Genomic DNA, 13,427 nt, shown 5'->3' with positions numbered 1-13,427 from the left:
GCAGGACATATTTAAAGTGATGAAAGAGAAAAACCTACAACCAAGATTACTCTACCCAGCAAGGATCTCATTCAGATTTGATGGAGAAATTAAAACCTTTACAGACAAGCAAAAGCTAAGAGAATTCAGCACCAGCAAACCAGCTTTACAACAAATGCTAAAGGAACTTCTCTAGGCAGGAAACACAAGAGAAGGAAAAGACCTACAATAATAAACCCAAAACAATTAAGAAAATGGGAATAGGAACATACATATCGATAATTACCTTCAATGTAAATTGATTAAATGCTCCAACCAAAACACATAAACTGGCTGAATGGATACAAAAACAAGACCTATATATGTGCTGTCTACAACAGACCCACTTCAGACCTAGGGACACATACACACTGAAAGTGAGGGGATGGAAAAAGATATTCCATGAAAATGGAAATCAAAAGAAAGCTGGAGTAGCAACTTTCATTTCAGACAAAATACACTTTAAAACAAAGACTATTATAAGACACAAAGAAGGACACTACATAATGATCAAGGGATCAATTCAAGAAGAAGATATAACAATTGTAAATATTTATGCATCAAACATAGGAGCACCTCAATACATAAGGCAAATACTAACAGCCATAAAAGGGGAACTCGACAATAACACATTCATAGTAGGGGACTTTAACACCCCACTTTCACCAATGGACACATGATGCAAAATGAAAATAAATAAGGAAACATAAGCTTTAAATGATACATTAAGCAAGATGGACTTAATTGATATTTATAGGACATTCCATCCAAAAACAACAGAATACACATTTTTCTCAAGTGCTCATGGAACATTCTCCAGGATAGATCATATCTTGGGTCACAAATCAAGCCTTGGTAAATTTAAGAAAATTGAAATTGTCTCAAGTATTGTTTCCAACCATAACACTATGAGACTAGAATCAATTACAGGAAAAAATCTGTAAGAAATACAAACACATGGAGGCTAAACAACACATTACTTAATAACCAAGAGATCACTGAAGAAATCAAAGAGGAAATCAAAAAATACCTAGAAGCAAATGACAACAAAAACACAACGACCCAAAACGTATGGGATGCAGCAAAAGCAGTTCTAAGGGGGAAGTTTATAGCTATACAAGCCTACTTTAAGAAACAAGAAACATCTCAAATAAACAACCTAACCTTACAGCTAAAGCAGTTAGAGAAAAAAGAACAAAAAAACCCCAAAGCTAGCAGAAGGAAAGAAATCATAAAGATCAGATCAGAAAAAAAATGAAAAAGAAATGAAGGAAACGATAGCAAAGATGAATAAAACTAAAAGCTTGTTCTTTGAGAAGATAAACAACATTGATAAACCATTAGCCAGACTCATCAAGAAAAAAAGGGAGAAGACTCAAATCAGTAAAATTAGAAATGAAAAAGGAGAAGTAACAACTAACACATCAGAAATACAAAGGATCATGAGAGATTACTACAAGCAACTCTATGACAATAAAATGGACAACCTGGAAGAAATGGACAAGTTCTTAGCAATGCACAACCTTCCGAGACTGAACCAGGAAGAAACAGAAAATATGAACAGACCAATCACAAGCACTGAAATTGAAACTGTGATTAAAAATCTGCCAACAGGGCTTCCCTGGTGGCGCAGTGGTTGGGAGTCCCCCTGCCGATGCAGGGGACACGGGATCGTGCCCCGGTCCGGGAAGATCCCGCATGCCGTGGAGCGGCTGGGCCCGTGGGCCATGGCCGCTGAGCCTGCGGATCCGGAGCCTGTGCTCTGCAACGGAAGAGGCCACAACAGTGAGAGGCCCACGTACGGCAAAAAAAAAAAATAAATAAAAATCTGCCAACAAACAAAAGCCCAGGACCAGATGGCTTCACAGGCGAATTCTATCAAACATTTAGAGAAGAGCTAACATCTATCCTTCTCAAACTCTTCCAAAATATAGCACAGGGAGGAAAACTCCCAAACTCATTCTACAAGGCCACCATCACTCTGATACCAAAACCAGACAAAGATGTCACAAAGAAAGAAAACTACAGGCCAATATCACTGATGAACATAGATGCAAACATCCTCAACAAAATACTAGCAAAGAGAATCCAACAGCACATTAAAAGGATCATACATTATGATGAAGTGGGGTTTATCCCAGGAATGCAAGAATTATTCAGTATATGCAAATCAATCAACGTGATACACATATTAACAACTTGAAGGAGAAAAACCATATGATCATCTCAATAGATGCAGACAAAGCTTTCGACAAAATTCTACACCCATTTATGATAAAAAACCCTCCAGAAAGTAGGCATAGAGGGAACTTTCCTCAACATAATAAAGGCCATATACGACAAATCCACAGCCAACATCGTCCTCAATGGTGAAAAACTGAAACCATTTCCACTAAGATCAGGAACAAGACAAGGTTGCCCACCCTCACCACTATTATTCAACATAGTTTTAGAAGTTTTAGCCACAGCAATCAGAGAAGAAAAAGAAATAAAAGGAATCCAAATTGGAAAAGAAGAAGTAAAGCTGTCACTGTTTGCAGATGACATGATACTAGACATAGAGAGTCCTAAAGATGCTACCAGAAAACTACTAGGCTAATCCATGAATTTGGTAAAGTAGCAGGATACAAAATTAAAGGACAGAAATCTCATGCATTCCTATACACTAATGACGAAATATCTGAAAGAGAAATTAAGGAAACACTCCCATTTACCATTGCAACAAAAAGAATAAAATATTTAGGGATAAACCTACCTAAGGAGACAAAAGACCTGTATGCAGAAAATTATAAGACACTGATGAAAGAAATTAAAGATGATACAAATAGATGGAGAGATATACCATGTTCTTGGATTGGAAGAATCAACATTGTGAAAATGACTCTACTACCCAAAGCAATCTACAGATTCAGTGCAATCCCTATCAAACTACCACTGGCGTTTTTCAACAGAAGTACAACAAAAAATTTCACAATTTGTATGGAAACACAAAAGACCCGGAATAGCCAAAGCAATCTTGAGAAAGAAAAATGTAGCTGGATGAATCAGACTCCCTGACTTCAGACTATACTACAAAGCTACAGTAATCAAGACAGTACGGTACTGGCACAAAAACAGAAATACAGATCAATGGAACAGGATAGGAAGCCCATAGATAAACCCACGCACATATGGTCACCTTATTTTGATAAAGGAGGCAAGAATATACAGTGGAGAAAAGACAGCCTCTTCAATAATGGTGCTGTGAAAACTGGACAGCTACATGTAAAAGAATGAAATTAGAACACTCCCTAACACCATACACGAAAATAAACTAAAAATGGATTAAAGATCTAAATGTAAGGCCAGAGACCATCAAACTCTTAGAGGAAAACATAGGCAGAACACTCTATGACATAAATCACAGCAAGATCCTTTTTGACCCACGTGCTGGCAAAATGGAAATAAAAACAAAAATAAAGAAATGGGACATAGTGAAATTTAAAAGCTTTTGCACAGCAAAGGAAACCATAAAAAAGATGAAAAGACAACCCTCAGAATGGGAGAAAATATTTACAAGTGAAGCAACTGACAAAGGATTAATCTCCAAAACACAAGTAACTCATGCAGCTCAATATCAAAAAAACAAACAACCCAATCCAAAAATGGGCAGAAGACCTAAATAGACATTTCTCCAAAGAAGATATACAGATTGCCAACAAACACATGAAGGAATGCTCAACATCATTAATCATTAGAGAAATGCAAATCAAAACTACAATGAGATATCATCTCATACTGGTGAGAATGGCCATCATCAAAAAATCTACAAACAATAAATGCTGGAGAGGGTGTGGAGAAAAGGGAACCCTCTTGCACTGTTGGTGGGAATGTCAGTTGATACAGCCACTATGGAGAACAGTATGGAGGTCCCTTAAAAAACTAAAATTAGAGCTACCATACGACCCAGCAATCCCACTACTGGGCATATACCCTGAGAAAACCATAATTCAAAAAGAGTCATGTACCCCAATGTTCATTGCAGCTCTATTTACAATAGCCAGGAAATGGAAGCAACCTATGTGTCCATGAACAGATGAATGGATAAAGAAGATGTGGCACATATATACAATGGAATACTAGTCAGCCATAAAAGGGAACGAAACTAAGTTATTTGTAGTGAGGTCGATGGACCTAGAGACTGTCACACAGAGTGAAGTAAGTCAGAATGAGAAAAACAAATACCACATGCTAACACATATATATGGAATCTAAAAAAAAAAAAGAAAGAAAATGGTCAGAAGAACCTAGGGGCAAGACGGGAATAAAGATGCAGACCTACTAGAGAATGGACTTGAGGATACGGGGAGGGGGAAGGGTAAGCTGGGACAAAGTTAGAGAGTGGCATGGACATATATACACCACCAAACGTAAAATAGATAGCTAGTGGGAAGCAGCTGCATAGCACAGGGAGATCAGCTCAGTGCTTTGTGACACCTGGAGGTGTGGGATAGGGAGGGTGAGAGGGAGGGAGATGCAAGAGGGAGGAGGTATGGGGACATATGTATATTATAACTGATTCACTTTGTTATACAGCAGAAACTGACACACCATTGTAAAGCAGTTATACTCTAATAAAGATGTTAAAAAAAGAGAAATACGTTTTGCAGTTTTCATAATCAGAAGAATCTTAATTATATAAATTATGATATCCACATTTAGTGTTCTTAGGAATACTATCATACTTTAGAGATTGACGACTTTAAAAATATTTTGTTATGTATTAGATAACCTAAGGAAACATTTCCAGTTAAGCAGGTGCATATTACATAGTTTGCCTTTTTAGAACACATAGGGGAGACCAGGGTATTTTAAAAGATAAGGGAACCAACAATTCCAGTAACATCATTACTATTACAATTAGGATCAAACACTAGACAAGCTAGTGCTAATCAGATGTTTTTCTGGCCTATAGAAAATGATTCAACCCTCCCACGTCCAGTTACGAGAGAAAAAATTAACGAGTTGCTTAATTATTATTTTTTTCTCCAGGTTTGGGGATGTTCTCTCTAGATTCTCAAGTCAGATGGATTTGATGCATACTTCTGTATTAATACTTATCATATTACATCATGGATATTTTATATTTGCACACATACATCCCTAGTGCTTTACACAGTGCCTGGCACTTAGTCACACTTTGTTGGTTAAATGAATTAAAGACTGTACCACAAGGAGTTCTGCTGTCACTGATATTAACAGTGTTAAGATAGATGATTTCTCAATATGCTGGCGCCATGCAAATAACTTTTCTACAAACTATCCAAGGAGGCATTAGATGGATGAAGTTGTCTTTCAGAGTAAGGAAGGTACTGTGTTGAAATTTCCTAAGGTGCCCAATTACCTTAGATTTTAATTACATCTTAATAAATGGTTTTAATAATAAACTTGCACTATTAAAACCCACTATTATTTTGAGATAATCTACTGTTAGGAGTAAAGATTAAAGAGGCCTTCAATAAGTGGTGCTGGGAAAACTGGACAGCTACATGTAAAAGAATGAAATTAGAACACTCCCTAACACAATACACAAAAATAAACTCAAAATGGATTAAAGACCTAAATGTAAGGCCTGACACTATAAAACTCTTAGAGGAAAACACAGGTAGGACATTCTTTGACATAAATCACAGCAAGTTGTTTTTTAATCCACCTCCTAGAGTAATGAAAATGAAGACAAAAATAAACAAATGGGATCTAATTAAGTTTAAAAGCTTTTGCACAGCAAAGGAAACCATAAACAATACAAAAAGACGACCCTCAGAATGGGAGAAAATATTTGCAAATGAAGCAACCAACAAGGGATTAATCTCCAAAATATACAATCAGCTCATGCAGCTCAATATCAAAAAAACAAACAACCCAATTAAAAAATGGGCAGAAGATCTAAATAGACATTTCTCCAATGAAGACAAAGATGACCAAAAAGCGCATGAAAAGATGCTCAACATCACTAATTATTAGAGAAATGCAAATCAGAACTACAATGAGGTATCACCTCACACCGGTCAGAGTGGCCATCGTCAAAAAATCTACAAACAGTAGAGATGCTGGAGAGGGTGCGGAAAAAAGGAAACCCTTTTACACTGTTGATGGGAATATAAGTTGGTGCAGCTGCTATGGAGAACAGTATGGAGGTTCCTTAAGAAACTAAAAGTAGAACTACCATGTGACCCAGCATTCCCACTCCTGGGCATATACCCAGAGAAAACCGTAATTCAAAAAGATACATGCACCCCAATATTCACTGCAGCACTATTTACAACAGTCAGGACATAGAAGCAACTTAAATGTCCAACAGAGGAATGGATAAAGAAGATGTGGTACATTTATACAATGGAATATTACTCAGCCATAAAAAAGAACGAAATAGTGCCATCTGCAGCAACATGGATGGACCTAGAAATTGTCATACTGAGTGAAGTAAGTCAGATGCAGAAAGGCAAATATCATATGGTATCACTTATATGTGGAATCTAAAAAAAGGATACAAATGAACTTATTTGCAGAACAGAAGTAGAGTCACAGATGTAGAAAACAAACTTATGGTTACCAGGACATAAGGGGGGGAGGGATAAATTGGGAAATGAGGATTGACATACACACTATTATGTATAAAATAGATAACTAATAAGAACTTGCCGTATAGTGCAGGGAACTCTACTCAGTACTCTGTAATGGTGTATATGGGAAAAGAATCTAAAAAAAAAAAGAGAGGATATATGTATGTGTATACTGATTCACTTTGCTATACACCTGAAACTAACACAACATTGTAAATCTTACAATGTTACTATACTTCAATAAAAATTTAAAAAATAAAGTTCTACAACTCTTAAGAAGAATATCAACACAACTAAAGGAAAATTGGTAAAGGATATCAATATGTTTATATTAAGTTTTTAATTCAAAATATACCATAAATATATGTAAATATGTTCAATTTCAGAGTTAAGAAAATATAAAAGTAACAACTAGAAAAAGAAAAGATTAAAGAGGTCCTTAAACCATCACTTCTCTGTAGCCCATCTATGGGGCATTAAGATGTTCTATAGATGATCTACTGCTGTGAGAATGGTTAGATTAAAACACCAAAGATAGTATTTTCCACACAAGAAGCCAGGAAGATGTTTTTCCTTTAGAAACAAAGGAGTTTTAACATATAATTCTAATGCAGATAAGTTTCTTTAAGAAAGAATACCTGGAAGAGGAAAGTGGAGATTTCTCTCGATGGTTAATGTATAAAATATACACTACCTATAGACATGTCTGACCTCTCCAGGCCTGAGGCATACATTATATTTAAAAGTATTTTGACTTATGCCTCAAAGTAAATGAGTACCAGCCTGTCCACCTAAGGGTACTTATTGTTTGGGGCCTGTGCATTGTGTACAAGCATTTGTGCTGCCTCTTCTTGACTTGTATTTTCATGGCTGGTAGAAGAGAAATGCTTCAACTTCTTCTCCTTAAAACCAGGCCCCAGCCCTACCCCAAATTCCACATTCCAGCTGAGCTGATCTATTGTAAATACTGAATGTTTTGTGTCCTCTCTCATAGCCTTTTTTTACCTTTGCCTGCAGAGAGTCCTCTCCACTCCTTTGTTTGCTGTTTCCTCTCCTTAGGACAGTCTCCCACCCATGGAAGCCCATGATCTAATTCCTGTCCACACTTCAAGACCTGATTTAGCTGGAAACTGCTATAGAAGCCATCCCCAGCCCTTCCAGACTGAGTTGTGTTCTTTTATCAGTGCTCCTGGAGAACCTGTGCAGAATTGTCCATTCACTTCTTGTTTTTCTCCCTTTTAACAGTGTCACTCTTGATGACAGGGCCAGTGTCTGATTCATTATCATACCTCCAGCAATACAAAAGCAAGGAGGCAGGCAGCATGGAGAAAGAGCTAAGATTTTGGAGTTGTTGAGGCTGTAGAGTTTAGAATTAATGTTACTTTAGGCAAGTTTAGAGAGATTTCTCTATGACTTGGTTTCATAATCTGTAAAGCAGATATAATACTGTCTACTTTGCAGCATTCTTAATAAGTACTCAAATATGTACTTGGTGCCGTTTTTAAGCACTTTACATGCATCATCTCATTTATTCCTCAGCACAACCCAATGAGGTAGGTAGTGTTATTATTCATATTCAATAGTTAAGGAAACTGAAACATATCAATAGAAAGATTAAGTAACTTACCCACGAATACCTGGCTAATAAGGGCATAGCCCGGATTTGAACCTGGGCAGTCTGACTCCAGAACACTTATAAGCTCTGTACTGCATTTCACTTTCTTTCATAACTTCTAGAGTGTGGTTCAAGTAACTGGATTGAGTTGCCAATTCTACTAGATAACATAAGGGTTGTATTTGAGGATCTTCATCTGCATGTATTTTCAGCTTTCAGAAAGTCTCACAAGGCAGTACTTCTGCTTTCTATTTAGAGTATATTTAAAGTAAATTGTATAGATTCAAAAACTATTGTAATAAGGACAAGTCCTTCTTAAAATGTGTTTTCAAGGTATGTTATTCCAACTTAAAGAGCAATATTAAATATTTAGAATAATTACAGATTCTTGCCTTAATCTGAAAGTCTTTCTCATAGGCCTTAATACATAAACATATCAAATTCTTGCTTCACTTCTGGTCTGACCTTGGTACTAAATGCTCTCATGTGAGATATTACCTCCCTAGGCTTCCAAAGCATCCTAGTGTGTCTAGGAGGCCCCAACCTTACTCAGACAGGAAGCCAAATCCCTCTGCTTTCAGCCCTCTTTATTCCCTTCGTCAATATATTTTTTCTAAAAATCTATGTCCACAGTTGTTTGTTCTTATTTCTGTTTGCAGAAAAAGATTATCTCCCAACAGATCTACAGATAAGAGATTAAACAAACTCTGCTAAGAATTAAAACTCCTCTTACATTAAAATTCTCAGTTCTAAACAGTCCCTCTTCTATTTCAAAACATAGAAATTCAATTTTTCTTGAAGGGATCAGAGAGTTGTGGTGGGTCTTGAATGTGCAGGGTTTAGACTTCATCCTGTAGTCACTGGAAAGCTACTGATGATACAGAAGCATCGTATAAAATGCTTTATGAAGATCTAGCTGGCATGTTTCAGGAGGGATTTAGAAGAGAGTTAAGAGAACTGAGACAGCAAGGGAACAGATAGTTGCAATATTGCAGATGTAGGGTGTTCTCACTTGGGGAGGGGCAGAGAGAACACAGAGGGCTGCTTTTGAAAAAGAATGTGAGGCAAGAATCCATGCACTGTCTGACAGGATAAAGGAATCCAGGGGAAGAGGGAACAGGAAGAGCAAGGGGTTTCTCTGTTGTAAAACCAAAGAAAGGATGATATAAACAGAGATGGGGAGAGCTGATTTGGGCAGCAGGTATGGGAAGTGGTTTAGGGAGCTAGACAGGAGACGAGGAGGAGGATGAGTAATTCAACTACAGACTGTTTCATGTAAGGGAATTACATATGCCTCTTATATGTTACATATAAGATTCTTTTTGAGTTGAAAATTAATATATTCTAAAAACCCCAAAGTCTTATTCTTTATTTTTCAAAGAATTTTTTTTTGATGTGGACCATTTTTTAAAGTCTTTATTGACTTTGTTACAATTTTGCTTCTGTTTTATCTTTTGGTGTTTGTTTTGGCTGGGGGCATGTGGGATCTTAGTTCCCTGACCAGGATTGAACCTGCACCCCCTGCATTGGAAGGTGAAGTCTTAACCACTGGACTGCCAGGAAAGTCCCCCACCCTGAAAGTCTTATTCTTAAATTCTGTTTCTCCTAAGTAATTTCCAAATCATAAAAAACACGAGTCATTATTTTTTTAAAAAGAGGACATCTAATTTAGTCATATAAGAAAACTGAAAATGCTTTTTGAATATCCAGCAAATATTGAGACACTTAGCATAACACTTCTTTCTAGAAATGACATGTTTAACAAATGATCCCTCAGATGCTCCATTTGCCTTAAAATAGTCCTTTCAAAGTATGTTCTCTGCCTAGTGAATGAATGAATGAATGAATAAGAATATATAGCTAGTGGGCAGTTATTTTTTTATTATTTTTTATTTATTTATTTTTTTGTGATACACGGGCCTCTCACTGTTGTGGCCTCTCCTGTTGTGGAGCACAGGCTCCGGACACGCAGGCTCAGTGGCCATGGCTCACAGGCCCAGCGGCTCTGCGGCGTGTGGGATCTTCCCGAACCAGGGCACGAACCCATGTCCCCTGCATCGGCAGGCGGACTCTCAACCACTGCGCCACCAGGGAAGCCCGGCAGTTATTTTTAAACTGTATAAAGATGATCAAAAATAAAGATGTCAACTTTGGAGCTATCCACATATTAGTGACAATTAGTCAAAATCTCTGAGGGACTGAAAACCAATACAGAAGAGCACAGGGTCTAGGAATATATCTTGTATTACAGCCAAATTTAAGGTATAGAGAGAAGAGTGAGAACCAAGGAAGAGGTTGGGTAGTGTCACAGAAATGAGAGGGTGCAAAGAATAAAGGGTGGACTATGGTGGTAAATGCAATAGAACAGGGTTCCCCAATCCCCGGGCCACGGACTGATAACAGTCTGTGGCCTGTTAAGAAATGGGCAGCACAGTAGGAGGTGAGCGCTGGTGATCGAGCGAAGCTTCATCTGTATTTACAGCCACTCCCCATTGCTCAAATTACTGCCTGAGCTCCGCCTCCTGTCAGATCAGCGGTGACGTCAGATTCTCATAGGAGTGTGGACCCTACCGTGAACCGTGCATGCGAGGGATCTAGACTGCGCACTCCTCATGAGAATCTAATGCCTGATGATCTGAGGTGGAACTGAGGCTGTGATGCTAGCACTGGGGAGCAGCTGCAAATACAGATTATCATTAGCAGAGAGGTTTGACTGCACAGAGGCCATAATAAATCAATTGCTTGCGGACTCATAGCAAAACCCTATCAGTGAGGGGACTTCCCTGGTGGCGCAGTGGACTCCACGCTCCCAATGCTGGGGGCCCAGGTTTGATCCCTGGTCAGGGAACTAGATCCCACATGCATGCTGCAACTAAGAGTTCACATGCCACAACTGAGCCTGCCTGCCGTGACTAAGACCCCAAGCAACCAAATAAATAAATATTAAAAAAACAAAAACCCTATCAGTGAGTGGCAAGTGAAAACAAGCTCAGGGCTCCCACTGATTCTGCATTATGGTGAGTTCAGTAATTATTTCATTATATATTACAATGTAATAATAATAGAAATAAAGTGCACAATAAATGTAATGCACTTGAATCATCCCAAAACCATCCCCTGCCCCAACCGGTCCGTGGAAAAAATGTCTTCCACGAGACTGGTCCCTGGTGCCAAAAAGGTTGGTGACTGCTGCGATAGAAGATCTGGGAGGAGGAGGGCTAGAAAAAATTGCTGTGTGTGCATTCTAGTGGAAAAGCCAGTGAGTAGGAAAGGATGGAAATTGTGCTAAAAACAACACTGGATATAGGCATAAAGAAAGTGACACAGTTGGGCTTTTGGCATTTGTTCCACACCCACAATTTACAACGTTGCTTTGATTCACAAATGCAGGTAATTGCAGATCAGCCCTCACCTCCATTCTGCACCCTGATGATATATATAGTTTGCTTAAATTCTCAGTGCAGCTGACCATGTATCATTGTGCCAGTCACAATTCAGGAACCTTTCTTTATTTGCCAGGTATTGTTTGAGTTTGAAAAAATAAAATCAAGTGACGCAAGTAGCTTTTCAGTGGCCGTATTGTTTGCCGAAGCTATGATTGGATAAGGTCCAGTAATACCTTTAGGATAGGTCCAGTAAAAAGGCAATGTGTATTTTATGCCAACAAACACATGAAGGGATGCTCAACATCACTAATCATTAGAGAAGTGCAAATCAAAACTACAATGAGGTATCACCTCACACCAGTCAGAATGGCCATCATCAAAAAATCTAGAAACAGTAAATGCTGGAGAGGGTGTGGAGAAAAGGGAACCCTCTTGCACTGTTGGTGGGAATATAAATTGATACAGCCACTATGAAGAATAGTATGGAGTTATCTTAAAAAACTAAAAATAGAACTACCATATGACCCAGCAATCCCACTACTGGGCATATACCCTGAGAAAACCATAATTCAAAAAGAGTCATGTACCAAAATGTTCATTGCCGCTCTATTTACAATAGCCAGGACATGGAAGCAACCTAAGTGTCCATCGACAGATGAATGGCTAAAGAAGATGTGGCACATATATACAATGGAATGTTACTCAGCCATAAAAAGAAACGAAATTGAGTTATTTGTAATGAGGTGGATGGAACTAGAGACTGTCATACAGAGTGAAGTAAGTCAGAAAGAGAAAAACAATACCATATGCTAACACAAATATATGGAATCTAAAAAAAAAAGAAACCTGGTTCTGAAGAACCTAGGGGCAGGACAGGAATAAAGATGCAGATGTAGAGAATGGACTTGAGGACACAGGGAGGGGGAAGCGTAAGCTGGGACGAAGTGAGAGAGTGGCGTGGACTTATATACACTACCAAATGTAAAATAGATAGCTAGTGGGAAGCAGCCGCATAGCACAGGGAGATCAGCTCAGTGCTTTGTGTCTACCTAGAGGGGTGGGATAGGGAGGGTGGGAGGAAGACGCAAGAGGGAGGAGATATGGGGATATATGTATATGTATAGCTGATTCATTTTGTTATACAGCAGAAACTAACACACCCTTGTAAAGCAATTATACTCCAATAAAGATATTTTTTTAAAAAGGCAATGTGTATTTTGAAAGAAACTTCTAGAAAAATCACATGATTTCATAGCTTTAATTGACCTTAGAAATCAGAGCCCAGTCCTTCATTTACCGTGAGAAAAATTCAATGCCAAAGGAGGTCAAATGACCTGCCCAAGCTCACCAAACCTAGTTATTGGCAAAGCTAGAACCAGAAAGTAAGTGTAATTCTTTTTCCCAGTGCCCTCATTTTATAAGCCATGCCACCTTCACATGAATTCACAAAACTCCCAGTTGCCAACAGTTTTAGCTCTGACATAGTCTAAAAATACCTTTTATCTGTATACACCAATCTAGTTACAACATGCAAGTACCTTTAGTGTCTGAGACGTTCTGAAATGAACATTTTCTGTATTCCAAACTGAGTCTTGGTAAGGAAAATTTTAATCAAATATTTAACATCAGGTGTTTAAAACAAATTTGTTCAGTTGAACAACTTCCCAGACTTTATCAGCCTGTTGTTCAGTTTCACTGGTTAGAAACTAGAAAACACTTTACCTTTCCCATGAAGACTTTGAAATGACTTTAATGATTAATACAATTCACATATAACAATGAATATTTTTTTAATACACATCATTT

This window comes from Hyperoodon ampullatus, assembly GCF_949752795.1.
Source record: "Hyperoodon ampullatus genome assembly, chromosome: 8".
NCBI lineage: Eukaryota > Metazoa > Chordata > Mammalia > Artiodactyla > Ziphiidae > Hyperoodon > Hyperoodon ampullatus.
Note: the sequence above shows the minus strand (reverse complement) of the source record.